The sequence below is a fragment of the Budorcas taxicolor genome, chromosome 5 (genome assembly GCF_023091745.1).
Source record: "Budorcas taxicolor isolate Tak-1 chromosome 5, Takin1.1, whole genome shotgun sequence".
NCBI classification, from domain to species: Eukaryota; Metazoa; Chordata; class Mammalia; order Artiodactyla; family Bovidae; genus Budorcas; species Budorcas taxicolor.
The window spans coordinates 10,110,591-10,137,995 of record NC_068914.1 but is presented as its reverse complement, the minus strand read 5'-3'; the positions used below and the strand labels follow the sequence as shown (position 1 = coordinate 10,137,995).

Sequence of the window (27,405 nt, the reverse complement as noted above, 5' to 3'; positions counted from 1 at the left end):
CTGATCTTAGTGTGGCCATCAACTTGGTCCAAATCACCATTAGTTTGAGCCAGGTCTGCCATAAGAGTCTAATTGTCTCCTTGCTTTCATTCTTGCCTGTCACCCACCCAATTTATTCTTCAGTTTAGTTCAGTTCAGTTCAGTCGCTCAGTCGTGTCCGACTCTTTGCGACCCCATGAATTGCAGCACGCCAGGCCTCTTTGTTCATCACCATCTCCCGGAATTCACTCAGACTCACGTCCATTGAGTCTGTGATGCCATCCAGCCATCTCATCCTCCGTCATCCCCTTCTCCTCCCGCCCCCAATCCCTCCCAGCATCAGAGTTTTTTCCAATGAGTCAACTCTTTGCATGAGGTGCCCAAAGTACTGGAGTTTCAGCTTTAGCATCATTCCTTCCAAAGAAATCCCAGGGCTGATCTCCTTCAGAATGGACTGGTTGGATCTCCTTGCAGTCCAAGGGACTCTCAAGAGTCTTCTCCAACACCACAGTTCAAAAGCATCAATTCTTCGACACTCAGCCTTCTTCACAGTCCAACTCTCTCATCCGTACATGACCACTGGAAAAACCACAGCCTTGACGAGACGGACCTTAGCCTGCAAAGTAATGTCTCTGCTTTTGAATATGCTATCTAGGTTGGTCATAACTTTCCTTCCAAGGAGTAAGTGTCTTTTAATCTCATGGCTGCAGTCACCATTTGCAGTGATTCCGGAGCCCAAAAAAATAAAGTCTGACACTGTTTCCCCATCTATTTCCCATGAAGTGATGGGACCGGATGCCATGATCTTTGTTTTCTGAATGTTGAGCTTTAGGCCAACTTTTTCGCTCTCCTCTTTCACTTTCATCAAGAGGCTTTTTAGTTCCTCTTCACTTTCTGCCATCACGGTGGTGTCATCTGCATATCTGAGGTTCTTGATATTTCTCCCAGCAATCTTGATTCCAGTTTGTGTTTCTTCCAGCCCAGCATTTCTCATGATGTACTCTGCATAGAAGTTAAATAAGCAGGGTGACAATATACAGCCTTGACATACTCCTTTTCCTATTTGGAAACAGTCTGTTGTTCCATGTCCAGTTCTAACTGTTGCTTCCTGACCTGCATACAGATTTCTCAAGAGGCAGGTCAAGTGGTCTGGTATTCCCATCTCTTTCAGAATTTTCCACAGTTTATTGTGATCCACACAGTCAAAGGCTTTGGCATAGTCAATAAAGCAGAAATAGATGTTTTTCTGGAACTCTTGCTTTTTCCATGATCCAGTGGATGTTGGCAATTTGATCTCTGGTTCCTCTGCCTTTTCTAAAGCCAGCTTGAACGTCAGGGAGTTCACGGTTCACATATTGTTGAAGCCTGGCTTGGAGAATTTTGAGCATTACTTTACTAGCATGTGAGATGAGTGCAATTGTGCGGTAGTTTGAGCATTCTTTGGCATTGCCTTTCTTTGGGATTGGAATGAAAACTGACCTTTTCCAGTCCTGTGGCCACTGCTGAGTTTTCCAAATTTGCTGGCATATTGAGTGCAGCACTTTCACAGCCTCATCTTTCAGGATTTGAAACAGCTCAATTGGAATTCCATCACCTCCGCTAGCTTTGTTCATAGTGATGCTTTCTAAGGCCCACTTGACTTCACATTTCAAGATGTCTGGTTCTGGATTAGTGATCACATCAGCATGACTATCTGGGTCGTGAAGATCTTTTTGTACAGTCCTTCCGTGTATTCTTGCCACCTCTTCTTAATATGTTCTGCTTCTGTTAGGTCCATACCATTTCTGTCCTTTATCGAGCCCATCTTTGCATGAAATGTTCCCCTGGTATCTCTAATTTTCTTGAAGAGATCTCTAGTCTTTCCCAATCTGTTGTTTTCCTCTATTTCTTTGCACTGATTGCTGAAGAAGGCTTTCTTATCTCTTCTTGCTATTCTTTGGAACTCTGCATTTAGATGCCTATATCTTTCCTTTTCTCCTTTGCTTTTCACCTCTCTTCTCTTCACAGCTATTTGTAAGGCCTCCCCAGACAGCCATTTTGCTTTTTTGCATTTCTTTTCCACACACAGTAGAAAATCAGAATACATTAGTCTTCTGCATAAAACCCTTCAATGGTTTAATAAAAGGTCTCCAACCTAAATCAAATCCCATATGCTTATACAGTGGAAGTGAGAAACGGATTTAAGGGATAGAATGCCTGATGAATTATGGACAGAGGTCCATGACATTGTACAGGAGACAGGGTTCAAGACCATTCCCATGGAAAAGAAATGCACAAAAGCAAAATGGCTGTCTGAGGAGGCCTTACAAATAGCTGTGAAAAGAAGAGAAGCGAAAAGCAAAGGAGAAAAGGAAAGATATACGCATCTGAATGCAGAGTTCCAAAGAATAGCAAGGAGAGATAAGAAAGCCTTCCTCAGCAATCAATGCAAAGAAATAGAGGAAAACAATAGAATGGGAAAGACTAGAGATCTCTTCAAGAAAATTAGAGATACCAAGGGAATATTTCATGCAAAGATGGGCTCAATAAAGGACAAAAATGGTATGGACCTAACAGAAGCAGAAGATATTAAGAAGAGGTGGCAAGAATACAGAGAAGAACTGTATAAAAAAGATCTTCATGACCCAGATAATTATGATGGTGTGATCACTCACCTAGAGCCAGACATCCTGGAATGTGAAGTCAAGGGGGCCTTAGAAAGCATCACTATGAACAAAGCTAGTGGAGGTGATGGAATTCCAGTTGAGCTGTTTCAAATCCTGAAAGATGATGCTGTGAACATGCTGCACTCAATATGCCAGCAAATTTGGAAAACTCAGCAGTGCCACAGGACTGGAAAAGGTCAGTTTTCATTCCAATCCCAAAGAAAGGCAATGCCAAAGAATGCTCAAACTACCGCACAATTGCACTCATCTCACATGCTAGTAAAGTAATGCTCAAAATTCTCCAAGCCTGGCTTCAGCAGTACTTGAACCATGAACTTCCAGATGTTCAAGTTGGTTTTAGAAAAGGCAGAGGAACCAGAGATCAAATTGCCAACATCCGCTGGATCATGGAAAAATCAAGAGTTCCAGAAAAACATCTATTTCTGCTTTATTGACTATGCCAAAGCCTTTGTGTGGATCACAATAAACTGTGGAAAATTCTGAAAGAGATGGGAATACCAGACCACTTGACCTGTCTCTTGAGAAACCTAGATGCAGGTCAGGAAGCAACAGTTAGAACTGGACATGGAACAACAGACTGTTTCCAAATAGGAAAAGGAGTATGTCAAGGCTGTATATTGTCACCCTGCTTATTTTACTTATACACAGGGCACATCATGAGAAATGCTGGGCTGGAGGATGCACAAGCTGGAATCAAGATTGCTGGGAGAAATATCAAGAACTTCAGATATGCAGATGACATCACCCTTATGGCAGAAAGTGAAGAGGAACTAAAAAGCCTCTTGATGAAAGTGAAAGAGGAGAGTGAAAAAGTTGGCTTAAAGCTCAGCATTTAGAAAACGAAGATCATGGCATCCAGTCCCATCACTTCGTGGGAAATAGATGGGGAAACAGCAGAAACAGTGTCAGACTTTATTTCGTGGGGCTCCAAAATCACGGCAAATGATGATTGCAGCCATGAAATTAAAAGACGCTTACTCCTTGGAAGGAAAGTTATGACCAACCTAGACAGCATATTCAAAAGCAGAGATATTACTTTGCCAACAAAGGTCTGTCTAGTCAAGGTTATGGTTTTTCCCGTAGTCATGTATGGATGTGAGAGTTGGACTGTGAAGAAAGCTGAGTGCCAAAGAATAGATGCATTTGAACTGTGGTGTTGGAGAAGACTCTTGAGAGTCCCTTGGACTGCAAGGAGATCCAACCAGTCCATTCTAAAGGAGATGAGTCCTGGGTGTTCACTGGAAGGACTGATGCTGAAGCTGAAACTCCAATACTTTGGCCATCTCATGGGAAGAGTTGACTCACTGGAAAAGACCCTGATGCTGGGAGGGATTGACAGAGGATGAGATGGCTGGATGGCATCACTGACTCAATGGACATGAGTTTAGGTGGACTCCGGGAGTTGGTGATGGACAGGGAGGCCTGCCGTGCTGTGATTCATGGGGTTGCAAAGAGTCGGAGACGACGGAGTGACTGAACTGAACTGAATTGAACCTAGACAGTCTTACATGTCTTGGTACCCGCCCACCTCCTCATATCATCCTGGTTCTCTTTCCCAGGCTTCATACTCTGGCCATATTATTTTTGTTTTTTTTTCCTCCCTAGCTCCTTGACACATTCACAGCTTACCTTTCTCAGGACCTTGGCACAAGCTGTTCTTGATTTGGAATGTCTCTTGCTGACTTTTCCCAGCACTATCTCCTCATTCTCTTGACTTCAATTCCAATATCAACTCCTCAAAGACATTTTTCCTGCTGGCTCCACCTAAAGAATTACTGGTTCCTATTTTCTAACGCAGTCCCTTGTTCTTCTCCTAGCATTTACTTCAACTTGCAATTATGTCTCCATCACCAAAAATCAGCTTTATGGAGTTAGAGGCTTCCACTGTCTTGTTTATGGCTGTATCCTGAGTATCAAATCCGGGCCCAGCACTCAATCAAACACCCACTATCTACTCTAGATGAACAGATGGGCAGTTCTCCAAGGAGGTCTCTGAGCTGTCTGGGTGTCAGAGGCTGGCTGCATCCCTCTTAATAAGAAAAAACTGGGAATCGACCCAACAGTTCCTTTACAAGATCTCCTCCTTACATTGCACTTAACCTGTTGGTTGCTTTTACTATAATGTGGTGCAGCCAGTCTCTCGGCCCAATTCCAACAGATTCGAATTTCCTGTTGCCCAGGAGAACAAATAGCCTAGTCCTTCCCCACTGAATGAGTTCTAGGCTCAGTGGCGGTGCCTGGGTCTCATTTTTCAGTTAGGCGGCTTGAGACCCCAGAGGTCAGCCTTTTTAACACCAGAGCCCGGTCGGCACTGTGAATACCTGTCTACCACAGGCTGTACCTCTAGCCCCCCTTTCCCCTCAAGAACACTCCCAGCCATCTTCTTGGGATGAAGGTGAGGGACAAATCTCGGCAGGTGGTCCAAAGAAAGCCTGGTTTTTTTAGCACCAAGGCTACCAGGAGCCAGTCTTTACCTGCCGGTGGGTGTGTAAAGGAAACCTTTGCTGGATTTAAAGTAAATAAAATTTACTATTCTAGGTTGGACTCCTACCCCCACTCCCAGCCTCTGAGGCCCGGCAGGAACGCCTTTCAGTATCTTCAGCCATTTTTCTAACCCTGCGCTCACCTCTCTACCCGGTCACCCTCGTCGTACCCCGCCGCGAGACGTGGCCCCCACAGCTCGCGCTTCTCAAGCCTGGGTTCCGGTCGGGTCAGTGACAACGCCGACGTGGAGTCCGCATACTGCGGAGGCCCCAAACGTGGGGTGCGGGTCCCGCCTAGGCCTGCGCCACGAACTCACCCGGCGAGAGCGGACCCAGGGCCGCCTTCGCCTCCCGCCCCGCCCAGAATGGTTCGCAGGGGCCCGGGGCCCCGCGGGCTCAGCCCAGGCGCTGACTGGAAGGCCGGGCGGGGCGGGGCGGGGGCGGGGCTACCGGCGGGGGCGGGGCGCGGAGGGCGGCGCCGCGCCGGGCGGCCCAGGGAGGCGGCGCCCCTTTCTCCGCAGCCACCCGGCGCCGCGCCCCCGGCCCCGCCCTCCGCGCCCCGCCCCCGCGCTCGGACGGCCTGAGTCGCGCCCTACCGCCCCGCGCCGCCGAACTTGCTCTAACTTCCTTGGCCGAGCCCGGCCGCGTCGCTGCTGTCGCCGCCGCCGCCGCCACCGCGCCCGGGTGAGTAGAGCGCGGGGCCCCCGCTGGAGCGTCGGGCCCTGCCCCGCTCATTGTCTGAAGCCGATCCCCTCTACTCCCCCCAGCGCCCTCTGGGTACAAGGACTGATCCCCTGGTGCAGGGTCGGTCCCTCCAGCGTCCTCGCTCCTGGCCCGGGGCGGCCCGGCGGCCAGCGCTGGCTTTGTCTGCTCAGATTGCCTGCGAGGGGCTGAGGCCTTGGCCGGGACCCCGCTGAGCCGAACTCGGGCGCCAAGAGGAGAGAGAGCCGCAGCGGTCGACCCGGCTGGCGCTCGGGGTTCTGTCGCCCTCGCCCTGTCCGCGTTCCGGGGCGGGTGCCTGCTGGGGCCGGGCGTGGGTGAGAGCACTCGGGGAGGGAGGAGTCAGATCGCCGTGGTCCTGGGCTCTGCTCCCCTCCCCAGCCGCGAGCCTTGGGATGGGCACTCCTTTCGGTTTGCCACCGACCCTCGGCCGCCCGGAGCTCGGGCTAGAGGGTGGAGGGTGGCGCCGACCGGGGAGGGCGGTCCCCTCCCCTGCCCCACCGCAAGTGTGCTCCCAGTCTCCCACCCTGGCCCTAAGTCCCATTCTGCCTTTCACGGATTTGGGGCGGCCGGAGTTTGAGTAGATGGTGATCCTGCTTCTCCGTGTTGGTCGTTTGGGGTTGTGCTTGGGAGCAAACCCAACTCCTGATGTAACTGGAACTTCGGTCGAGTTGGGTCTGCGGCTGTGGAGTTCGCTCGTCCCGGGCCACTGCTCCTGCCCAGTAGGGGTGATGGTATTGGTAGGTAGGCTGTGTGTATGTGTTTGTGTAGGGACTTGTGCATCGGGAGGCCGCTGGGACACGAATCCGGGGTAACACGAAGTTGGTCTCTCTCTGGAAGCAGTCCGTGCTGTTGAGAGTCGTGAGGAAGCGGCTGGCCCCGGTGCTGGGCTGGCAGCTGGATCCGGCAGCAGTGTACCAGCTCGCAGGCTGTCCCTGGTGGTGGGGTCTAGGGGCATCAAGTCAACCTGGGCCCTGAGTGCAGGGCATTGCCCTGGAGCCTGTGCAGGTGTGCTGTCTGAACCACAGTCAGCTCCATAGGATTCCTCCCCTCTTCTGAGATGGGGGTTGCCCTCTGGTTGATAAAAGTGGGTGGAGCTGCTTGCCAAATCCTTCAGGGTAACCTTTCCCCTTCCCCTTGACCTCAGGGTACAGGAAGTTAGTGCCTGCAGAGTGCTTGGGTCACCCTTCCCTGTTGGTGAAGTGAAAGCTGGCACCTCAGTCATTAGAGCACCCCAGTACCCCTACATCACCTCTAGCCTTCAGTAAGCCCTGTGGAAGGCTGAGCGCCCTTGTTTCCAGGGATCCTCCAAGCACCCTCAGAATGAAACTCATACTCCTCCATGATGGCCCCACATGTCCTTCCAGCTCCTCTCTCTGCTATCTCCAAGCTTTGTCTTTTTTTTTTTTTTTAATCAGGCCAAGTTTAATATAGACAAATTAGTTTTACTGCGATTAGTGAAGTCGCTCAGTCGTGTCCGACTCTTTGCCACCCGTGGACTGTAGCCCACCAGGCTTCTCCATCCATGGAATTTTCTAGGCAAGAGTACTGGAGTGGGGTGCCATTTCCTTCTCCATCCAAGCTTTGTCTTATCTTGAGGATCCATGATGTCTAGGGGTCAGGCCTTGGAGGCCCAGCTACTAGATGAATTTCCCCTCCTGCCTTCCTGCATCCGCACACGTCTCTGAACTCCACTGCTCGAACCACTAAACATGGTCTTCAGTTCATTCAACAAAGCGTGGTTGAGAATCTGTGGGGTGCCAGGCATCATTGCAAGCCCTGCTCTAGGCTCACAGCTCCCTGATTGGCTGTCAGTTCTATGCGGTCTTAGAACCTAGGCTGGACATGTAGTACATGCTCTGTAGTGTTTATTAATCTGAACTCAGTCTCAGTTTAGCAGCACTGTTCAGGCACACGAGTTCAAGCCCACTGATGCATCCTGAGGTTTGTAGCTACCTCTAGCAAGTAAGGGCAGGGAAAGGAAGGAACCGCAGAAGGGTTGACTGCTTAGGAAAGTTCCATCCTTTACCAGCTGGGTAGCTGTGCAAATCTCTGAGGCCGGTGAGGGTGCCTCCCATCCCTCCCATCCTGCATTTGAGAGTGGGAGGACAGAACACATTCTCCATGGGGAAGGGGAGGGAGCTCTGCCCCATAGGTCCTGGTGGTAGTGAAGTTTCCAGAGAGGCCAGGAAACTGGGAGTTCTGGAAGCTCTGCGTTGTGGAAGCATCTCCTGAGGCCTCACACTAGGGTTACCTTGTTCTCAGGGATTTGACTTCAACTTTTACTGAGACAGAATTCAGCTTGGCAATGCTTACAAAGTGCCATTGTGCCAGTCCTGGGAAACCTTTGCTGGATTTAAAAACTGGAGGAGTTACGGACAAGCTTATAGCAATTACATGGAATGTTTAAATGTGTAGTAATCGTGTTTATTAAGACTTAGTGTTTATTGAGACATATCACATACTATCCAAGAAGCTTTATTTGTAGTCATTCATTTAATCCTTGAAAGAACACAGTACAGTGGGTAATGTTAATGTCCCACTTTACAGATGGTGAAACCATGGCCCAGAGAGGTCACCGAGTGAGGTCTGAATATGAACTGGGTTTTCTCATATCTAATTAGATAAATTAGATAAAGCCTCCTCTCAGAAGTGATTCAAGTTGATTAAGTACACTGAAGAGCCTGGCCCACAGGAGCTAGTAAATTCTTCAGTGCAGGTCCCCTTATATCCTCTGCTTCTGAAAGCATTTCATCTGTCTGGGCACAAAGCAGGTGTCTCTGAACCCCTGCTGGTTGACTGTCAGTGTAGCTTTTATCTCCCTAAGGCCAGGGGATGGGAAGGCCAGCACTACCATGCACAGAAGACTGGGGAGTGAGTCATTGCCTGTAGTTGTCTAGATAGATCAGGGTTTGCCGTGGTAACAATCCTCAAATCTCAGAGGCCTGAAGCAATGAAGGGTTATTTCTTACTCACACCACATCCATCGCATATCTGCTTTATGTTGTTCTCACCATGGGACCCATGCGGATTAATTGGAATGCTCCTGGTCACTTGGACCTGGAGACAGGGAGCACGGTGAATCTCACCCTGGCTCCTAAAGCTTCCACCTAGAAGTGGCATTTCAGCAGCCAAAACAGTCACATGGCCATACTTCCCTGCAGGGTGGGGACCAAAAGAGGACTGGAAACATTTGGGGAACAGCACTGATGTCTGCCACCTGCCCAACACTGTGCTGTCTCTGTAACTTATTTCCAAGGTCTAGATCTGAGTGTCATGTTTCTGTGTCACCAGGAACATCAATCATGAATTAGTCAAAGAAATGTCATTTAGGTTAGAGATGAATTGAGGTGTCACATTTGAAGAGCAGAGGTATGGTGAACAAAAATGCTTATTAGCATAGCAAGAGGTGGTCTGCAGAAGCAACTTGTTCTCTGACCCTGGACAAGTTATTCTGAGTTCCTTGGGTTCTCCTTTTCTCATTCATTTATTCAGTCATCAGTTCGTGGGCCCAAGGACTGGTGCAGAGACCCTAGCCAGGGATTCTCATTAAGCACTTGTTTAGCTCCTTGCCTGGCGCTCAGGGCTGTGAACTGGGTTCCAGGATCCCTGTTTGCTGCTGCTGGGTCCTGTGGCCTTTAAGGAGGGATGGTATTACCCGTGGGACGGGAAGCAGGCTCCTGCTCCCTGTCTCTGCCCTGACACATCAATCCTTGGATTTCTTGTCTTCCTCATACTCTGCATGTGGCGAGTAGGGGCAGCCAACTTTCTTGGAAGCAGGAGCAGGCAGAAATACCCCCATAGGCTTTGCCCTTCCCCTTCCACCAGTGAGATTCCAAGGCTGAGCTTGCAGGCCTCGGGGTGTGGAGAGGTAAAGTGGTGATGTTACCTAAAGGATGGAGCCACATGGAGATCAGGCTTGGATGTGGGGTTGGGGTGGTTCTCTGGCCTGTGAAGCGGGTGGGACCCCTTTGTTAATCGCATTTTCCCACCTGGGCCACGCTTGCAGGGTGTCCAAGAGCCGGCTACACTTTGGACCCTGCTTTTGTGCTTTGTTGCCTGCTTTGTACCTGGTGACTTCCAGCGAGGCCAGGAAACCCTGGTGGAGGTGGTGAGACCTCAGGTTCTTCTGCTTGTGGTTAACTCATTATCTTTAGGCATGTTTCCTCCTTTTTCAGGGCTTCTGTTTTCCTATCAGGAATACAGGGAGAGTTAACGGTGGTCTGCAGCAATGGTCTCGATTTTGCCTGGTCATCAGAGTGCTCAGGGGACTACATACACCAGTTTTTTGAAAAAGTCTTTGGTCTAAGTGAATGCCAACATTCCTGGTTTGTCTTATCTTCATTATAGCAATGGGGGTAATTCATAATATGTCAACATCTGTTTTCTCCTTTAACAGCATGTTTTTTTGGTTCAGACAGAAAAGTGGTGTGTTGGACTAGCAGAGGGTCTGACCTGGCCAGTGGGCAACAGTGCCTTTGCCGATTAAATGTACAGTGAAGAATGTTGTCCATCACAGAGAGTGGACAGTGATGAGGCCAGCTTTCGAGTTGCACCTACTTTGTAGCTGAGTGACCTAGACAAGCCTTTGAATTTTTTTTCTCTCTTTCTTGGACTTGGTGTTTTCATCTGTAAAGTGGGAAGAATCTGCCCTCCCTGTTGCCGGTGGAGTTACTGTGAAGCGTACACACTTCAGGTTTGAGATGCAGTATGTGCAGCTCTTGAGTTAGGCTGATATACTCTGGTTTGGGACTGCTGCCATGACTGATGGCTCCCAGCAAAGTGCTCACCAGCTGCGGGTTCTGGGAACCCCGCTTTCTCCATTCTTGGGCCTGGTGGGGGTCCAGTGGGGCTGGGCGGGGCTGGGCGGGGCTGGGCAGGGCTGTGGTTTTCTCTTAGGAGGCAGCAGGCCTGGTAATCTGAGATACGGTGGGCCTGGGCAGGCTTCTGGAGGTCTGTTCTGTCTCCCTCACTCAGCAGCCAGAGAGAAGTTCCTGGAGCCCTGGTGTCCATCAGCTGGACAGCTGGAGGGACTGGCCTCTCCCTTCCTGGGCTCTGTCTGCCTGTGTCTAGTGGCTGTGAGCTGTGGTGGTGGGGCCTTTGGGATCCTAGTCAGGTGCATTCCTGGTGCTGCCTCTGTGTCCCCCTGGAATTTGGGAGAGCTGAGGCCAGGCTTTTCTGCATGGGTAAGGTTTGGGGAGAAGTCATGCTGTGGGGCTGAGCAAAGGCTGACTCCGAGAAAAGGGTTGATGAACCTCCCCCGTGTCTGAGTTTTCCCTGTCTACCTGTACTAACCACTGGGGCCTGTGCCAGTCTATTTTGCAGGACCCAAAAAGTTAAAAAATAAAACAAAACTTTGAGGAAAGTGTTGTCCTGATTCTCAGGAGAGGGGCCCTCAAACAGCAGTTGGAATTATGAGTGTTTCCTGAATCTCTTCAATCCATACCCTGAGGTCCGAGTGGTGAGCCTGGGAGGGCCGAGGTGGGCAGCATATCCCTGGACACAGTCCTAAGGCAGGGTCTGCAATTATGCATCAGAAGCCCCCCCAGGGCACCGTGGGAAGTGGCAGGTGGGAATAAGGAATATGATCGCCCCAGCTTCAGATTTGGCCTCCCACGGAGAGGCAACTGGGCCCCATACACCCTGCTCAAGTTCAGGCCATGGTGTGGCTTTCAGCTTTTGGTGTGTTTTGAGGCTCAGTCTGGAGTGCCCGTTCAAGCTGTGCTCAGGACCTGGCTCTTTCCAGGCTTCCCGGCTGCAGCCACCAGCTGCTCCAAGGAAAGGCTCCGATTGTCCAGCGAGTGACCATTGCTGCAAAGAGACTCTGTTTCCTCTCCAGGTGACCTCCCTGATGTCTGGCTGCTCTGTAGCTGGTTTCAGCCCTTTACTCCTGGGCCAGGCAGATAGAATCTGTCCCTGGGGATTCTTGGGGGAGGCCAGCGTCCAGCCCCAAATGCCACCCCCAGTTGTTCTCACACTCCAGGTCCAGGAAGACGTAGAGCTCCATATTGTTAAAAGAAAAAAAAAATTATTCTGACACTTGTGAACACAGTAAGGTAGACTTTCTTCAGGACTGTCGTGATAGGTGTAAAGACTATAACAATGGGGTTTTGCAGTAAGGGAGAGAGATTGGGCTCAACCCCAAATATTACAGGGAAAAGTGGGAATTTACAGCCAGGGAGCAGAGTAGGGGGAGGGGTGGATGGATGGAGAATTTATGAGAGGGTAGGGTAGTTCTTTGTTAACAGACCTAACAGAATCCTTGCTGAAGTCAGGCTAGGGTGATCAGATAACATGTGGCGGATGCTGCACTAGGAGGGTGAGGATTTGGTCAGACGTGCCAGGTGACCAGCAGTGGAGGGGTGGGGGAGCCTGCCTAAACTGCCTTAGTGGGATTCTTGCTAAAACCGGAATCTACCAGGACAGAGACAGAAGGGGCAGCGGGCTCAGAGGAGCCTGACTAGCTCGGTCAAAGAGTCTGTCAGTGTATGAGGCTAGCTTCAGCCTTTGTTCGGTCTTGCCCACGCTTCTCACGTTGGCCTGAGCTCATCACTACTCACACTTGTCGCTCAAGAGTGGTACTCTCTTTGTGGGCATCAGTCTCTTGTTTCCAGAAACCCTGGTCCTTTCTTGTCAGCATTTACTGGCTCCTTGGCCCCTGGAGCCCCTTGACCACCTTCTGTAATTGGCCCCTTGACCACCTTCTGCACCCAGAAAACAGCCTTGGGTGAACCCTCGGCCTTGGTTCCCTGTGGCCTCCCAGTGCTGGCTGCCCTTGTTGCCAGATGTGTTGGGAGCCAGATAACAGCCTTTTGACTCTGGACAACTCTCGCTGCTTGACCCTCTTTCCTTGGCCCCTGTACTTTGTGTTTCCTGTTCTCTGCATTCTGGGCAAACCAGTCCGACAACTTCATGGATCTGTTTCTCTCCCATAGGCCTTGGATACAACTATCTAAAGTGCCTGACCTGGGCCAAGGGAGGTGCAGTGGGTGACTCTCCCCTCCCCACCCTGCTCCACTGCTCCAGCTCCAGGGCCTTCTGGCCGGATACCCCCCTACCCCCAACTGCTTCCTTCCGCTGTCTGTGGCCTTCCCAGACTCCTGGTTCTCTCTGCCCTTCTTGTCTGTTTGCTCACACCTGCACAGATGACCCTGTTGGGTGTGTCTGCTACTTTTGGAGGTGTTCACGTCTCAGTAGCCAGCTTTTTAGGAATGACGCCACCCGCTGTTGTGAGAAAAAAAAGGGAGTGTGGAGAAAACCTGCTGGCTGCGGAGCTCGGAGCCTTCCCCACTTCCTGAAGGCTGGCTTCCACCCCAGCAGGGGAACAGTGGCTCTGTGCACCCATCCTGCCTCTGCTGTCATCGTCTCCTTTGTCCTAGTTGCTTCCTGTGAAATACAAGTAATGATACAAACAAGGGGCCTGTCAACAACAAAAGAGCCGGTAGCTGCGTTGAGGTATTCATTCCCAAGGGAGCAGGGAGGAGCCAGTGGCATGTACCCTGGTGCAGGGGTGCGGTGTGCAGCTCTTTCTGGGGCTCCTCTAGGCTGGGGAGTCCTGATGCTCTCTCTGTGGGAAGACAGATGTGGGGAGGGGCAAGGGGGGAGGTGCCAGCTGGGATGCTGTAGGATTCAGTGTGTTGAGCATCAGTGCCTACCTGGGTGTGGGAGCCCTGCTCACTCATGCAGAAAGACCGCGGGAGAGGCTAGCCTTGGTCTGATGGAGGGTTGGTGGTCTGATGGGCCACAGCTCCTGAGGGCCCACTGAAGGGCCAGGAACTTGTTTCCAGTAGCTGAGGTCCAAGGGCTCTGGCTGCCTGTGGGCTTCTGCTTGTCATGATGTCTCATTTGTACTCCTTTATTTCCAGCCTCCTTGTTGAACATTGAACACTCATCAGAAAGCCTCTTACAGAGTAGGGGAGCCAAACTTATACCTCCCCCATTTCTAGCCACCTTTCTCTGTGGCCTGGGCACTCTGCAAGTCCTTAGGGGATCTTTGTGGTGGGCTGGGGGTGGGGCAGGGGACCTCTGCTAGGTAGAGAGAGCTCTATCCAGGAAGCACTCACTCCCTGCCTTCCAAGTGGCCTCACTCCAATGGTCTGGCCCATCCTGGTTCTAATAGGCATTGTGTCATACCCCTCAGAAGCCGAAGAGAGACTGAGATAGTTATTCTGTTGTCCCTTAGGGGGAAAATCACTCGGAGGAAATACATCAGTGCTTCTGAGTGCAGAGTATTTATTGATGTGTCAGTTAAAGTAGGCTTTTAAACAACATGTATGTATCCCTTTAGTAAGGAGCAAGCGTGCACACCCATCTCGCAGCTCCATTTTGCAACTTGCATTTCCTGAAAGGTGCAGGGAGTTTAGTGGTTAAGGGATTGGAGTTTAGAGCTGGGATTTTGGAAAAACTGTTTTTAGCTTGTCCTTGGAGTTGGGCCAGGCCTAGAAATCTGTTGAAATAGCTTTCTTCAGCTGCTAAAATTGGGATGGGTTCGTAACACGAGGACCTTGAGCCTCACTGATGATTGGGGAGGGCTCTGAGAAGGGTCCTTGCCTAGCCTGGGATGCCTGTGACTCAGCACTCCCTGATCCTGGGGGTCTTACAGTCTTATCACAGATGGAGTGGACCTGGCTGCAGATGGTCCTCTGTATGGAATAACTTAGGTTTCCTTTCTGCCTTGGTCAGAATCCGCTCTTGGTCTTCCTAGGAAGACTTTCTATTTTGGGACCTGGAGAGGACTTGTGAGTGGGGAGTTCTACGAGTCGGTATGTCTGTCTTTATTTCAAAGACTGGCACCCCCCCAACCCCCCGCCGCTTCTTGTTCTAGGGAACTGCCTGCAGACAGCTACAAGGCAAATTTTTTGAGCTTAAACGAGGGGTTTTAAATGTCAATTCAGTTTTAAATTTTTTCATTTTTAAAAATACATGTTTTATTTTTTAAAATACATATTTATTTCAAAGATATGATATGTAGTGAAAATTAATATTTCCACCCCCGACTCCTCCACTTCTGCTCCCCCGAGGCCACATAACCATCACCAGATGTTGGGTGCCTAGTGAAGCGTGTCTGCCCTCCTCTTGTTTGTCCCCATGCCGTACACACCCAACGGTGTTGATTTCTACCCTCAAGTCTATCTTAGGATTGTTCGATTTCAGCACACGTAGCTCAGGCCATTCTTTCTAACAGTGGCATGGTATTCCTCTGTGTGGTCAATCATGGTTCACTTTATCAGCCCCCTATGGATGGACGTTGAGGTTGCTCTCAGTGTTGGGCTGCTACAAGCCAAGTTGCAGGAATGCCTTGGGTGCACACGCTCAGAGGTCTGTTGTAGAGATGGCTAGATGGGGAATCCAGGCGTGGGGTGGTTGACCAGAAAGGAAACATGCTGTTTTGGTTCCAAGAGGGAAAATGAACATTTCTGAGTTTTCCTTGTGGGAGGATCTTCTGTTTATGCCGTCAGACCCTAGAGCTGGAGGGGCCGTAGTGCTGGCTCGCTCCCACGTGGTCTGAGCATTTCAGCTCAGGTCAGCTTGCCTCTGGAGCACCTGGTGTTTGTAGCCTTTGGCTGTGCCCCATGGGCCGTGCAGCCTGTGTACCCAAAAGTGTGATTATAAGAGTGTGAAGAGGCAGTCGGAGCCGGGGAGGGTCTGGGGAGGCTGGGCGCAGGGAACTTGTCATAGGTGGACTTGAGTGAGCCCAGGAGTTTGCAGGAATTGAGCCGGGTATGAAACCTGGAGTCTCGGAGAAACAAACAAGGAGCTGGGAAGTTTTTAGAAGAAAAGATCCTCCTTGGGTTTCAGGGGTTGGTGTGAGGCCTCTTGTCCAGGTCTCACTAGACCATCCGCCGCCCTGAGATCCCCCATCTCCTACCTGCCCAGCAGCCCTGCCTGGCTTTGTGCAACTTCAGGCTGCTCTGGAGAGGACTGCCACGTTGTGATTTTAAAAGCTGGTTTAGAAGGCACCTGGTGTAAATAATAGATGAGTTTTTCTGTTTTGAACAGGCAGCCTCCTTGAAGAGCAGATGCAGGGGGTGAGGGCAGGTGAGGTTTTCTTCCTGGGATGGGTTTGAGGATTCACGTCTACTGGGAATCCTTCTGGGGGTCCTGGGAGTGCTCTGGCAGTTTCTCCACCCCTGGGGCCACCATGTGCCCCTGAAATGACCATAATATTCCCCTCTCTGGCTCTGGCGACCTCATGCCTAGACAGGGCAGGGCAAGAAGGGCGGAGATTTTAGGACTGGCTGGCAGATAGCTCCCCTAAAAAGCAATGTGCTCGGTATGACCCTGCCCTGGTGAGTCTGAGGCCCACATCTCTGCCCTCTCTCTCCCACCATTGCCCTTACATGCCGCCCCGTGAGAAGCTTCCCATGCCCACAGCTCTATTGTGTGCGGCCTGGAGCTTGGCGGCATACAAGTTTCTATTGTGGCCGGGTGGCAGCTAGGGCTGACCTGTGGGGCTGAGGAGGTGGGGCCTGGGGACTGACAGTGGAGCTATTCATGGGCTCTGCCCCATTTCCTGCTGCCTCTCATTGTGGACAATTTTGGGGGGAGGGGAGGGGAGGAGGAGAGGGGGTGGCCAGTGCAGCTATTGTTCCTGGCAGTGGGAGCCCATTATGCTTAATAGAAGTCCTTTGATGAACAGATCTTTGCCATTCCAGGGCCCCTCTCCTGTTCTCTGATGTTGGGTGAGCTGCCTAGCCCGACCCTGCCCTCTCTCAGCACTCCCCATCGCCGGAAGTCTGGAAGGATCCTGCGCTTTGGGTACTTCTGTCAAGACTCCCCTTCTTCCCTCTCAAGTCCCCAGGTTCTGCCTGGAACCTCCCTGGGTCACAGCGCTGAGCAGCTGGGCAAGGAGTGGGGATGCCCAGCCACCTGCCCGCTGCCTCTGGGAGTGGGTTTCTGCCTGAGCTCTCTCGGCCCAGCTGCATCCTTGGGTGGGGGCCAGGCGTGTGCCTGGGCAGCTGTCAGTCTTGAGGCCCCCACTTTCCTTTGTACTTCAGCGCCCCGTGTCCCTGTGCCTCGCTGGAGTACTCAGCTGCAGAAAAGCCTGCTTGCTGGCCGGCCGGCCTGCAGCCTCCTCGCTGCCTGAGCCACAGCCATTTTTCTTTGTTCTGCCGTCTCTGGGCTCTTGAATCTCAGGCAGGCGGTGGCAGGCTGGGCAGGCAGCAGGCAGCGGGCACACAGCACCAGCGGAAGCCCTTGTGACATGAATCTTCCCACTGAGCCGATGCCGTGCCGTCTGCTTGCTGTTACCGTCACTTCCCCCAGCTGTACCCCCGGCTCCCCAGTGGTGCTGAGATTTCTCTTTGTTTAAAGAGGGTCTTGCCATCTTATTGGATCACAGTGCTGCTGGCTTGTACAGTGGGGGCAGAGAAAGGGCTCGCCTGTTCGTGCCACTGAAGATGTGTAAGAGAGGGAGAAAGACTGAATTCATGGATGCCTTTGGGAGCACCGTCCTTCTGGACTTTGGCAGAAAAAGCCACTCCCAAGTGCAAAGTGTGATCTTCCTTTACCTCCTGGCCCTTCTCCATGAAAGAGTCATGTCAGGACAAACTCTTAGCATTTAGTGGCAGGGGTAGTTGAGAAAACAGTGATTTTTGTTTTCCGGGGTTTTTTTTTTCTTTCTTTTGAAGGGTCTCTATGGTTGTGGTATTCAGTATTCTTGCCTGGAAAATTCCAAGGACAGAGGAGCCTGGCGGAGGCTGCAAGAGTTGGACACGACATAGCGTGCACGCGCCACCCACACCCCCCACCCCACACACACCCATTGTCCCCTGCCCCTTTGCATTTGAATGTCTCTCATCCTCAGTTTTTGGTGGGCAAATTGAGCTTCCTCCTGGGGGGTCTGATTTTACTCAGTGTGAGGTCACAGCCCAAGCTGAGGGTTACTCTTTCTGAAAGTGTGCCCGTCCCAGCTCACAAATCTCCAGCTTTCTTAACTGCAGTCTCTAATTGTCCCCCTGCCTTTGACACAGAGTTGTTTGGTATGAGAACTCCTGAGCTCTCACTACTTTCTGTGCTTATCATTTTATCTTTCCAAAACCCATCCATCTTGAGATCAGCCAACCTCCTAAATTAGGAAGCAGGTCCCAGGCCTGGACAGGGTTGCCCCCTTGGAGTGCCCTTATTGCAGCAAATGTTGGACCAGACTCAGTAAAAATAGCTAGGTTTGCTGTCAGAAATGTTGAAACACAGATGCACCTTTTAGGGTTTTTTGCTTGTTGTCGTTCTGTCACCAAGTTATGTCCAACTATTTTGTGACCCTGTGGACTGTAGCCCACAAGGCTCCTCTGACCATGGAATTCTCCAGGCAAGAATACTGGAGTGGGTTGCCTTTTGCTTCTCCAGTGGATCTTCCCAAACCAGGAATCAACCCCTTGTCTCCTGGGTCGGCAGGTGGATTCTTTACCGCTGAGCCATCAGGGAAGCCCAGTTTTTAGGGTAGTTGGGCCCAAACGAGGGTGGGAAAGGTCATGATTGAGGCAGCATGCTGCTCCGGAAAAGCACAGGGAGGTAAGGCGAAGTGTTGGGTCCCAGCTGTGCCGCTGGCCTTCCTGGTGACCTTGATCACTCATTTCCATGGGCGTAGGTCTCTGGAAGATGTTGCTCAGATGAACTTTGGTTGTTTTTGAGCCATGACTTTTTGAGTTCTGTGAAACTTAAGTCCAAAATGCTTGTTCACTACACTGAGCCCCTCTCGCCAACTCTGGGTACTTTTTTGGGAGAAATATCATTGGATGGGGTAAACGGAGGGCATCTCTTCCCATGGTTTTTTTTTCCCCTCAGGTTCTTGAGGGAGTGGCAGTGGTGATGATGACCTCCCCAGATGTCTGTGGTTTTCACAGGGAAACCCTCCCACCGGAAGCCCCAAAGCGTACAGCACCCCTCAGGGGCTGAGTGTGGCATTGGGAGCCACTCAGACAGACAGACAGTCCTGCCTTAGACAGGAGCACTGGCCCTTTTCTTGGACATACCACACTCCCTCTCTGGCAAACCTGGGAGGAGGGAATGAAGGCTGTTTATTTTATGTCCTGCCAAAATGAGGCCAGGCTGTTAAAAGTAGAAATAAAACTTATAAGGTGGAGATACCCTCTGTATTTAAATATCCTCTTTAGTTCTGGGAGGTGGGGCTGGGAGTGAGTGGAATAGGGGGTAGGAGGCTGAGGTTACATTTTGTCTCTATTTTGTTCAAAATTCCAGGAGGCAAAATGGGTTTCTGGCCCTTTATCTGCTTTTCCCCACCCAACCTCTACTCCCTGGGGGGCCTCCTGTGTCCCCTGGCTTTCCTGCCTTTGTCTGCTGGGCTGGGATCGGCCTCCTTGTCACAGTTCTGGCCTTTGTGCTTCTGCCCTGCCCTGCCTCACAGGAGGCCTGTACTCTTGGAAGACGTCCAAGGGGCAGGGAGCCCAGCTTTGATAAACATTTGGTTAGAGTAGCTTCCACAGCTGTGAAATGGGAATAAAAATAACCTGTGAGGGTGCCCTAAAATACCAAACCAATTCCACAGTTAAAGCATCCCTCCAAGAAAGCTGATGACATCCCTAGTTCAGATGGGTGAGCTTTCCCCTGTCACTTGCCCTAAAGGTCCTTTCGCTCCGTCAGCGCTGTTGCTTTTCACTCAAGGCCTCTTACACCCTCATTGTTGAGAGTATTGCCCGCAGGCCTGGCAGTGGGCTGGGCTGGCAACACCTGGCAGCCTGTTGCCCTGCAGACTCACCCCGCAGCAGCTGAAGCAAAATCTGCATTTAACAAGATTCCCGGGTAATTTGCATGCACTTTCAAGTTTGAGAGGCTCTGTCTCAGACACCTCCATCCTGCCCTGCCCCACCTTCAAGACTCTGTTTTCTCTTTTGTGGTTTAGCTGTCTTCACCCTCCTGCCCTGCTTAAAGTTGCCGACTTTAAAAGGGTCTGGCAACTCCGTCTCTGGGACACGAAGATCGCAGCAGGTAGCCCTGGGCACTGGGGGGGTGTCTGGGAGGTGGGTCTGGGAACCATGGAAGCCGCCTGAGCTGGCAGCTGCGGGTGCCTCCTCCAAGCTTGTCGGCGAGGTCAACTCTGGGGCACCGAGCCGAGGAGGTAATTGGAGCCCTCCTTTGTGAAAGGGGGCTAAGAACCTTCCCAGGCCATCTGGTGCCACTTGGCCCACCCCATCCGTCCCAGCTGGGCGACAAGGAGATCAGAATCAGGTTGTAAATGTTGTTTGCTTTTTGTAGACACATGAAGCATTCTATAAAAAGATTTTTGGTATATGTTGAAGTTCAAATAAATAGTCCAGAAAACGGACTGTATATTTATTTTTTGTAGTATTTTTCTTAGCGGGAAAAATGTTTGAAATGATTTTCCTGATTTCGCTAAGATGGCCTACCTTACCCCTGCCTTCAGGTAGAGGTGGGTGGAGGGCCTGTGGGGGTGAGTGTGGGGCCCCAAGCCTGGGGATGCCCCTGGCTGTCTGGAACTGTTTTAGGTACTAAGCTTCTAATCTCTTTGCAGATTTTTCTCAGCTTTTTTCATTAGAGTCCCATCACTGATTTGTGTTTTTTTTAAAAAGACATCTGCTTCTCCCTTCCCCTCCCTGCTTGCTCCTCTTCTCTTCTACATTTTCAGCGCATTTCATCTTATTTTTCTCCGGCAGGCCTCACCTTTTATAGCTTGCTGGGAAAGTTGGCTTTCTTCCCTCTGTGAGACTGGCCCCAGGCTGTTTGCCTTGCTCAGAGGCCAGGAGCCAGGCTCTGCCCTGGCTTGGTGAGCCCTGTCCGCCCTGGGCAGGACTACGGGGTGGCCCTCCAGTGCTGACTTCAGGAGTCAGGTGGGTTGGTTGGTTGGTTGTCTTAAAAAGTATATTGCAGTGAACTGTGCAATTTTGGATACAAGGATTTTGAACATCTTAGAGCCACAGTCTTTATTTTATGTCTTCCAGGCATGGAGGAATGGAAGAAAAGGTGTTTAATTCTAAGTTTTATATAGTTTGTGTTGGGGGGGAGGAGGGTGGGATATGTCTGCAAAGAGAACATTTCCCCCCCACATTAGACACTCAGATCACATCCTCGCACTGAGTTGGAGCAGCTCCCCTAAGGGCTGCCCAGGACTCAGTTATTGGAGCAGAATTTATTTCTGCCCGAGAGCAGGCCCACTCGTCACTCAGTACGTCCGTGGCTGTTAGGAGCGTCCCATTCCCCAGCCGTGTTGGCCCTGCCAGGGCAGCCGGCCCGGTGGCGCCTTGGTGCCATCCACAGGGCCTGACCCAGAGCTCTGTTGAGACTCCTGGCTGCCACCATGCCGGCTTGTAGTGGTTAAAGCTGCTGCTCTAGGGAACATTTCCTGACCAGCTTCCCGCCTCCTCCTTCCTTCCTGGGCCACATCCTGCCCTCCTGCGCCTGCCTGACAGCATTTAGCAGAGGGAAGCGTGTCCTGAGCCGCTCCGGTCAGGTGCAGGGCTCACTCGAGTTCTTGGTCTCCACATCCCCACTCTAGGTGCCTGGCAACAGCAGCAGCAGCCAGGACGTGTAGAAACCGGTCCCAAGGTGTTCATCTCACACAATAAAAGCCTCTCCCCCCAGGGACTCGCAGAGCGAGTTAGTACACTGATGGGTTGCTGGACTCTTGGCTTCATCCATTCGTGCTGTGGCCTTGCCTCAAGCCGTTTGTGGAGAAGCTCAGGGTGGACAGAAGGCCCAGTCCTCTGGGTCCTGAGGTCCAGAGGTCCCAGTATACAGGGTTCATGGGTTCTTGTCCATGTTGGAGATGTCGCTGTAAACTGGGCCCAGAAACCGCATCTTGTGCGCATCCGCTTCTGAATGTAAACATTTCATGTGCACATCGGGTTTTCAGAAACAGGCCTGCTGTGATTATCTGGGCTCAGGGCTCCCCATCTGCATTTAAACAGGTGGTTTCACATTCAGCGGCAGAGGGAAGGCCCCTGGGAGGCCAGGACAGTGCCAGGCCTCCTTCTGCACAGTCCTTTGAGAGGTGGAACGGCAGCCGCTGCGGGCGGCCCGGCCCTCTCACCTGTGTGGGCAGGCAGGTGAGGCATGACTTGTCTGATGCATCATTTTCAAGATCTCCCTTTGGGCCCCAGGATTGTCTGTTGCCCCAGTGTTTTCTTCTTTTCTTTAAAGAAAAATGTCCACAACTTCTTACATTTTACTTGAGACGAGTTATTTTTGTAAACTCTTCCTTCATTTGTTTTGTTTGTTTTTTGACCATTGCTCAAGATAGGACTCAGGTTATGCATTTTCGCCAGGAACACCACAGAAATGACATGTGTCCTCGGTGCATCCCGGCAGGAGGGACAGCCGTTGGCTTGACTCATTGCTGGTGGTGACAGTGGTGGTTACAGGTGATATCTGCAGGCTTTCTCCATTGCTGAGTTACTATCATGCTCTTTGTAATTAATTAGTGTTCTGTGGGGAGATACTTTGAGACCATGTAAACATGCTGTCTCTAATCAAACTTTTGTTGATTAGTTTTAGAGCCTGTTATGGTTTAAATGTCTTTGTGAGTTCCCCCACCCCGCCCATTCACATATTGAAATTGTCTGGTGCCTGGCTTGATGATGTTAGGGCTTGGAACCTTTGGGAGGAGCTTAGGTCATGGGGATGGAGTCTTCAAGAATAGGATTAGTACCCTTACGAGAGACCCCTCAGAGCTCCCTTGCTGCTTCACTGAGGACCAGTGAAGAGGTGCCAGCTTTGAACCAGGATGAGGCTTGAACCGCACCTTGTCGGTGCCTTAATCTTAGACTTCCTAGCCTTCAGAACTATGAGGAATAAACTTCTGTACTTTCGAAGCTGCCTGGTCTGTCAGTTTGGTCCAGTCTGGTATTTTGTTATAATAGCCAGAACAGACTTAAGAACCCATTATCAGTTATTTCCGTCATTCTAGAATTCCCCAACCTAGAATTCTATGGTTACTGAATGGTGATGATTTAATTACATAAGTTTTTACATTTATCCTTCTGTAAAGAACTTTCCCTTCTCTTCCATTTATATATTATTTATCCATTTATAGAATTAGAATGTATTATAGTATTAGAATGGAGTCATGGGTTCTTACTTTATTCAGTGAGTTAAAATGCATTAATATTATTTATTTTGATGCACACATAGTTCCAGATTGGGCCAGTGGGGGGTCCCTTCAAACTGTCTGCTGTGAAGGACAGCTCTTAAAAATGTGACTTTCCAGGCCTGTCACACTCACTACTGAACGAGTCTCTGTGTGCAGTTTGGATAAAGCTCCTAGAGTGATTCCCCAGTTATGTGGAATTTGGGATCAGCTGGGCCAGACCCGTCATTTTCAAGCGTGTATGTCATAGAGCCTCCCCTTCCCCCTAGCCACTTCAAGAGAACTGCTCTGCACACCTCATGCTGGGTTTCTGGGTCAGAGCCTCTTTGTACAAAAGCTCCTGTAGCTTAAAAAGTAATAAAAATAGTAAGTTTGAAAATCACTGGATTAGGTGACCTCCATTTGAGGCCCAGCATGTCTCCCACTGAGCCCTCGCCTCACTGCTTCCTCCTCTGCCCCTCGTCCGTCCCTCTCTTGGCTTCTTTCCTGGTGTCAGCACCGCGGGAGACAGATATCTCCCCCCGGATTAGCGAGGGGCCCCTTGGTGCTTCTCAGACTCAGCAGGTCTGGGGGTTGTGGGGTTTTGGTGGTGGAAGCTCATAACGCTGTGATGGTTAAAAACAGAGTTTCAGACAGGAAGCCAAGCTCGTAGAATCCCAGGCCCATTGGGGAGCCTGGCAGGGCTCAGAGCTGGCAGCCCAGGTCTTCCTGGACTTCCACCTGGAGGCCTTCCCAGGTCGGGCAGTCAAGGGCCTGAGAGCCTCTGAACTCTGGGAACCTCCCTTCCCCAACACCTGTGTGGCAGGGCTTTTCACCCAGGGATGAGGGACGGTGAGGGGTGGGGGGTTGAGGGGCCCATCCTAACTCCTGGCTGAGTTTGTAGTGTTTTCCCACGAGGAGTAGTCAAACTTCCGGACCCCTGCGGTAGTTGCTGCCACCATGTTCATTTTTGCACTGTTTGTGGCAGACCCTGAGTATGGAGAGTTGGCCCTAAGGCGTATGGGTTAGAGTAGGACTTAGACACTTCTGACTCTGAGGGTGAGTCGGAACCGAGTGGGAAGCCTGTGGACTTGAGGCCCCCTTTCCCCTCTAAGAGTGATAGTGCCCCTAGGCTGAGGCATGATATGGCACCCTTCCTGTGCGTGAGGTTCCCTTGGGCAGTGAGGCAGCCTACTGGGTTGCCTTTATGACCATCTCAGTTACCCATTTCCCTTGAAGGTCGCCTGTCTCTTCCTAGGCTTCTCCCCTTTCCCTGTTCCTTTGGCCTGTGAATGTTCCCCAGTTCACAGTGGGCTCTGAGGACCTGGAAAGTCGAAGGCCTATGGTGTGCTGTTTGGAGGTGCAGCAGGGCCCCCAGCTCTGTTGGGAATATGGCTGCCCTTCCTGGGGATCAGCCTGTGGGCAGATACAAGTACTGGGAGCCTCCAAGTTCAGGTGGAAAGGTTGAATCTTGGTCAATGGCCAAGTCTGGAGAATGAGGTAGGGAGGAGCCAGCAGAATAACTTGGTAGAGTTTTAGCCTGGGATATGGGTGGATAGTGTTGTCAGATCAGCACAGTTCAACTGGGTTCCTTGCTTGGGGCTCTCACATGGCCCAGATCAAGGGGTTGGCAGGGCTATATTAATTTCTGGAGGATTTGGGGCAGAGTTTCGTTTCTTGTTGTTTGTTTTAGAACTGAGGCCCTGTTTCCTTGCTAACCGTCAGCCAGGGCTCCCCTGAACTGCTGGAACTTCTCTCTGCTCTTTGCAGGTAGCTCCCCTGCCTTAGATCCAACAACAGTGCATTGCATCCTTCTGATACTTGGAATATGACTACTTCTGCCCTCAGCTGGGAGAAAGCTCTGCTTTTAAGGGCTCATCTAATTACATTGGACCCACTCAGATAGTTTCCCTATTTTAAGTAAATTGATTATTCATCTTGATTACATCCACAAAATCTCATTTGTCCTTTTATATGGTTATAAATTATACTTCCTGTTTTTCCTTTTTTTTTTTTTTTTACTTTGCTCAGTGAAAAGATGGCAACTAAAATATTTTTGAAGTCTTCCCAGAGATCTGTGGATTTAATGAACACACCTAATTTTACTTTATCCTCAGTTCAGTTCAGTTCAGTTCAGTCGCTCAGTCGTGTCCGACTCTTTGTGACCCCATGAATTGAAGCATGCAGGCCTCCCTGTCCATAATCAACTCCCAGAGTTCACTCAGACTCACGTCCATCTAGTCAGTGATGCCATCCAGCCATCTCATCCTCTGTTGTCCTCTTCTCCTGCCCCCAATCCCTCCCAGCATCAGAGTCTTTTCCAATGAGTCAGCTCTTTGCATGAGGTGGCCAAAGTACTGGAGTTTCAGCTTTAGCATCATTCCCTCCAAAGAAATCCGAGGGCTGATCTCCTTCAGAATGGACTGGTTGGATCTCCTTGCAGTCCAAGGGACTCTCAAGAGTCTTCTCCAACACCACAGTTCTAAAACCCCACAAAAGTTAAGATAAAGGGAATTTTAAAAAAGGAATCACTCTAAGAGGACGTGGAAAGTGGCAAAGGAAGCAAAAGCAAGAAAAAATGTTCAAATCAGGAGTTAGATGGGTGAGTGACCCACTTGGAAATGTAGGAGTTGGTGTCACCATATTATTTTAGGGGGGCTTGGAAGGGAGGAGCATCAGAGGTGGCTGAATATAAGGACTGTTTGAAGGCAGTTCATGTGGTTGAACCCCTTTCTTGTCTCCATGGTGCCTGGTGACTGCCCTTTCCCTTTAAGCGAGACATTGGAGATTCCTTCTGCTGAAGGGAAAACCAAGGGCCTGGGATATTCCAGTTGTTCTTAGTAGTTGATGTGAAGAACATCTCCATCCCCCAGCCTTCTATCCCACTTGGCTTCTAGAACTCTGACAGCCAGCCCCTTACCTTCCAAGCAGGAGATTAAGAGACCTTACTGAGGAACCTGACTGACCTAAGAGGAAAGAACTAAAGATGCCAACAACAGGGACTTTATAGCAGATGGGCCAGCCAGACTGCCCTGCACAGAAACCCACCTGCCCAAGGACTCAGTGCTTCTAGTCAACTCTTAGGCATTTACGTTTAGTCATGAGGATTACTAAGGATTGCTAATACCTGAGGAAAGCACCTAACGTGAAAAGAAGCAAAACAAATGGGGCAGGGGGAGCAGCTTGAAATAAGTATTCTACTTGGAGAATATTTTGAAAAAAATTAGACATTTTCTCAGAGAGATAAGAGCAGTACCCATGAAATAGGAATAGGATACTATACAAAAGGAACATTTAGGAAACAAAAAAAATTAAAATTTTAAAAGAATAAGGGCAGAGCAAAAATATCGAATCATTAGAATAATTATAAATTTGAAAGAGTTTTCTGGAAAATTAGACCAGAAAGATGAAGAGATGGATAATAGAGCAGAAGAGGTAAGATGTTTAAAGAATCAGCTCAGGTTCCTATGTCCATTAATAGGAGTTGCAAAGAAAAATGCAAGTGGGAAAATCACCCAGAAAAAAATTTCCTAGAAGGATATAGGTTTCCATATCAGATGGACTCATCAAATGCTGAGCTGAGTGGATGAAGATAGGCCAGTATGCTGATCAGTTAGACCAGTACCTTGAAATGTCAGTGTGCTGGGAAGAAAAGGATGATCCTACAAGTTTACAGAGAGAAAGAAATAGGTTAAGTACAAAATCAGGAATCTGAGTGGTTTCAGACTTCCCAATACCCTGGAATGTAGAAGATGTTAGGGCACTGCCTTCAGTGTTCTCAGTAGAAATGACTCCCAACCTAGAATTCTATACGCAGCCAAACTTTTATTCACAAATAAAGGTAAAGTAAAGATGTTTTCAGACATACATGGTCTGAAAAATTTTCCTCTTGCCCTGAAGATTTCTTCCACAAAGATGAGCAAAGACTGGCTCTTTTATAGGCTGTATCCCAAATGAGGCCAAGGGGGTTCTTCTGGGCACCAGTCCAGATTAAAGTAGCTCAGAAGGTTCCAGGAGAAATTTCTTCTGAAAGAAGAACTAGAACATCTGATGTGAGTGAACTTATTGAGAGGAGATTTGGACAACTGACATTGAATTTGGGGTTGAATATTAATAAATTCATAGAAAATTAAACAGAAAAAATGAGAATTGTTAACTCTAGAGAACAAAAAGTTGTCTAGGAAAAGTAATCGTGGCTTACATGGCTCGCCGTGATGACTCACGTGGTCCTAATAATGTAGACTCTGAAAATTAGTGTCGCCGTGGGTATAATTAGAGTGGAGATATGGGAAAGGAGTGTGAGGGGAGTGGCTTGGGACAGGTGGCTGGTACAGGAGTAGGGTTACATTTTCCTCTTCAGGGCAGGAAGTGGTGAGGTGACACCTAACAATGAAAAACCAGGAAATAGCATGTACTGAATTTTCTAAGACATTTGGAATGTTAACATCAAGAGCACCTAGAAGTTAAGGGAGCCCCTGGAAAGGGACTGGGGCCTTGGGGCCTAGGGTCTGTTTTTTTT

At 50.2% G+C, this 27,405-nt stretch overlaps 1 protein-coding gene across 2 annotated transcripts in view; it reads left to right on the top strand.

The window, feature by feature from the left end:
- The first annotated feature begins 5,707 nt into the window (after window positions 1-5,707).
- The window catches only part of TSPAN14 (tetraspanin 14), a 55,214-nt gene continuing 33,516 nt past the window's right edge, over window positions 5,708-27,405 (top strand). Inside the window, exon 1 of one of the 2 annotated variants that reach the window (XM_052639714.1) lies at window positions 5,708-5,812. The gene's annotated coding sequence lies outside the window, so the exon portion shown is untranslated. Of the gene's footprint in view, window positions 5,813-20,505; window positions 20,653-27,405 lie in introns of those variants that run through there. The other variant, XM_052639715.1, reaches the window with a different exon arrangement.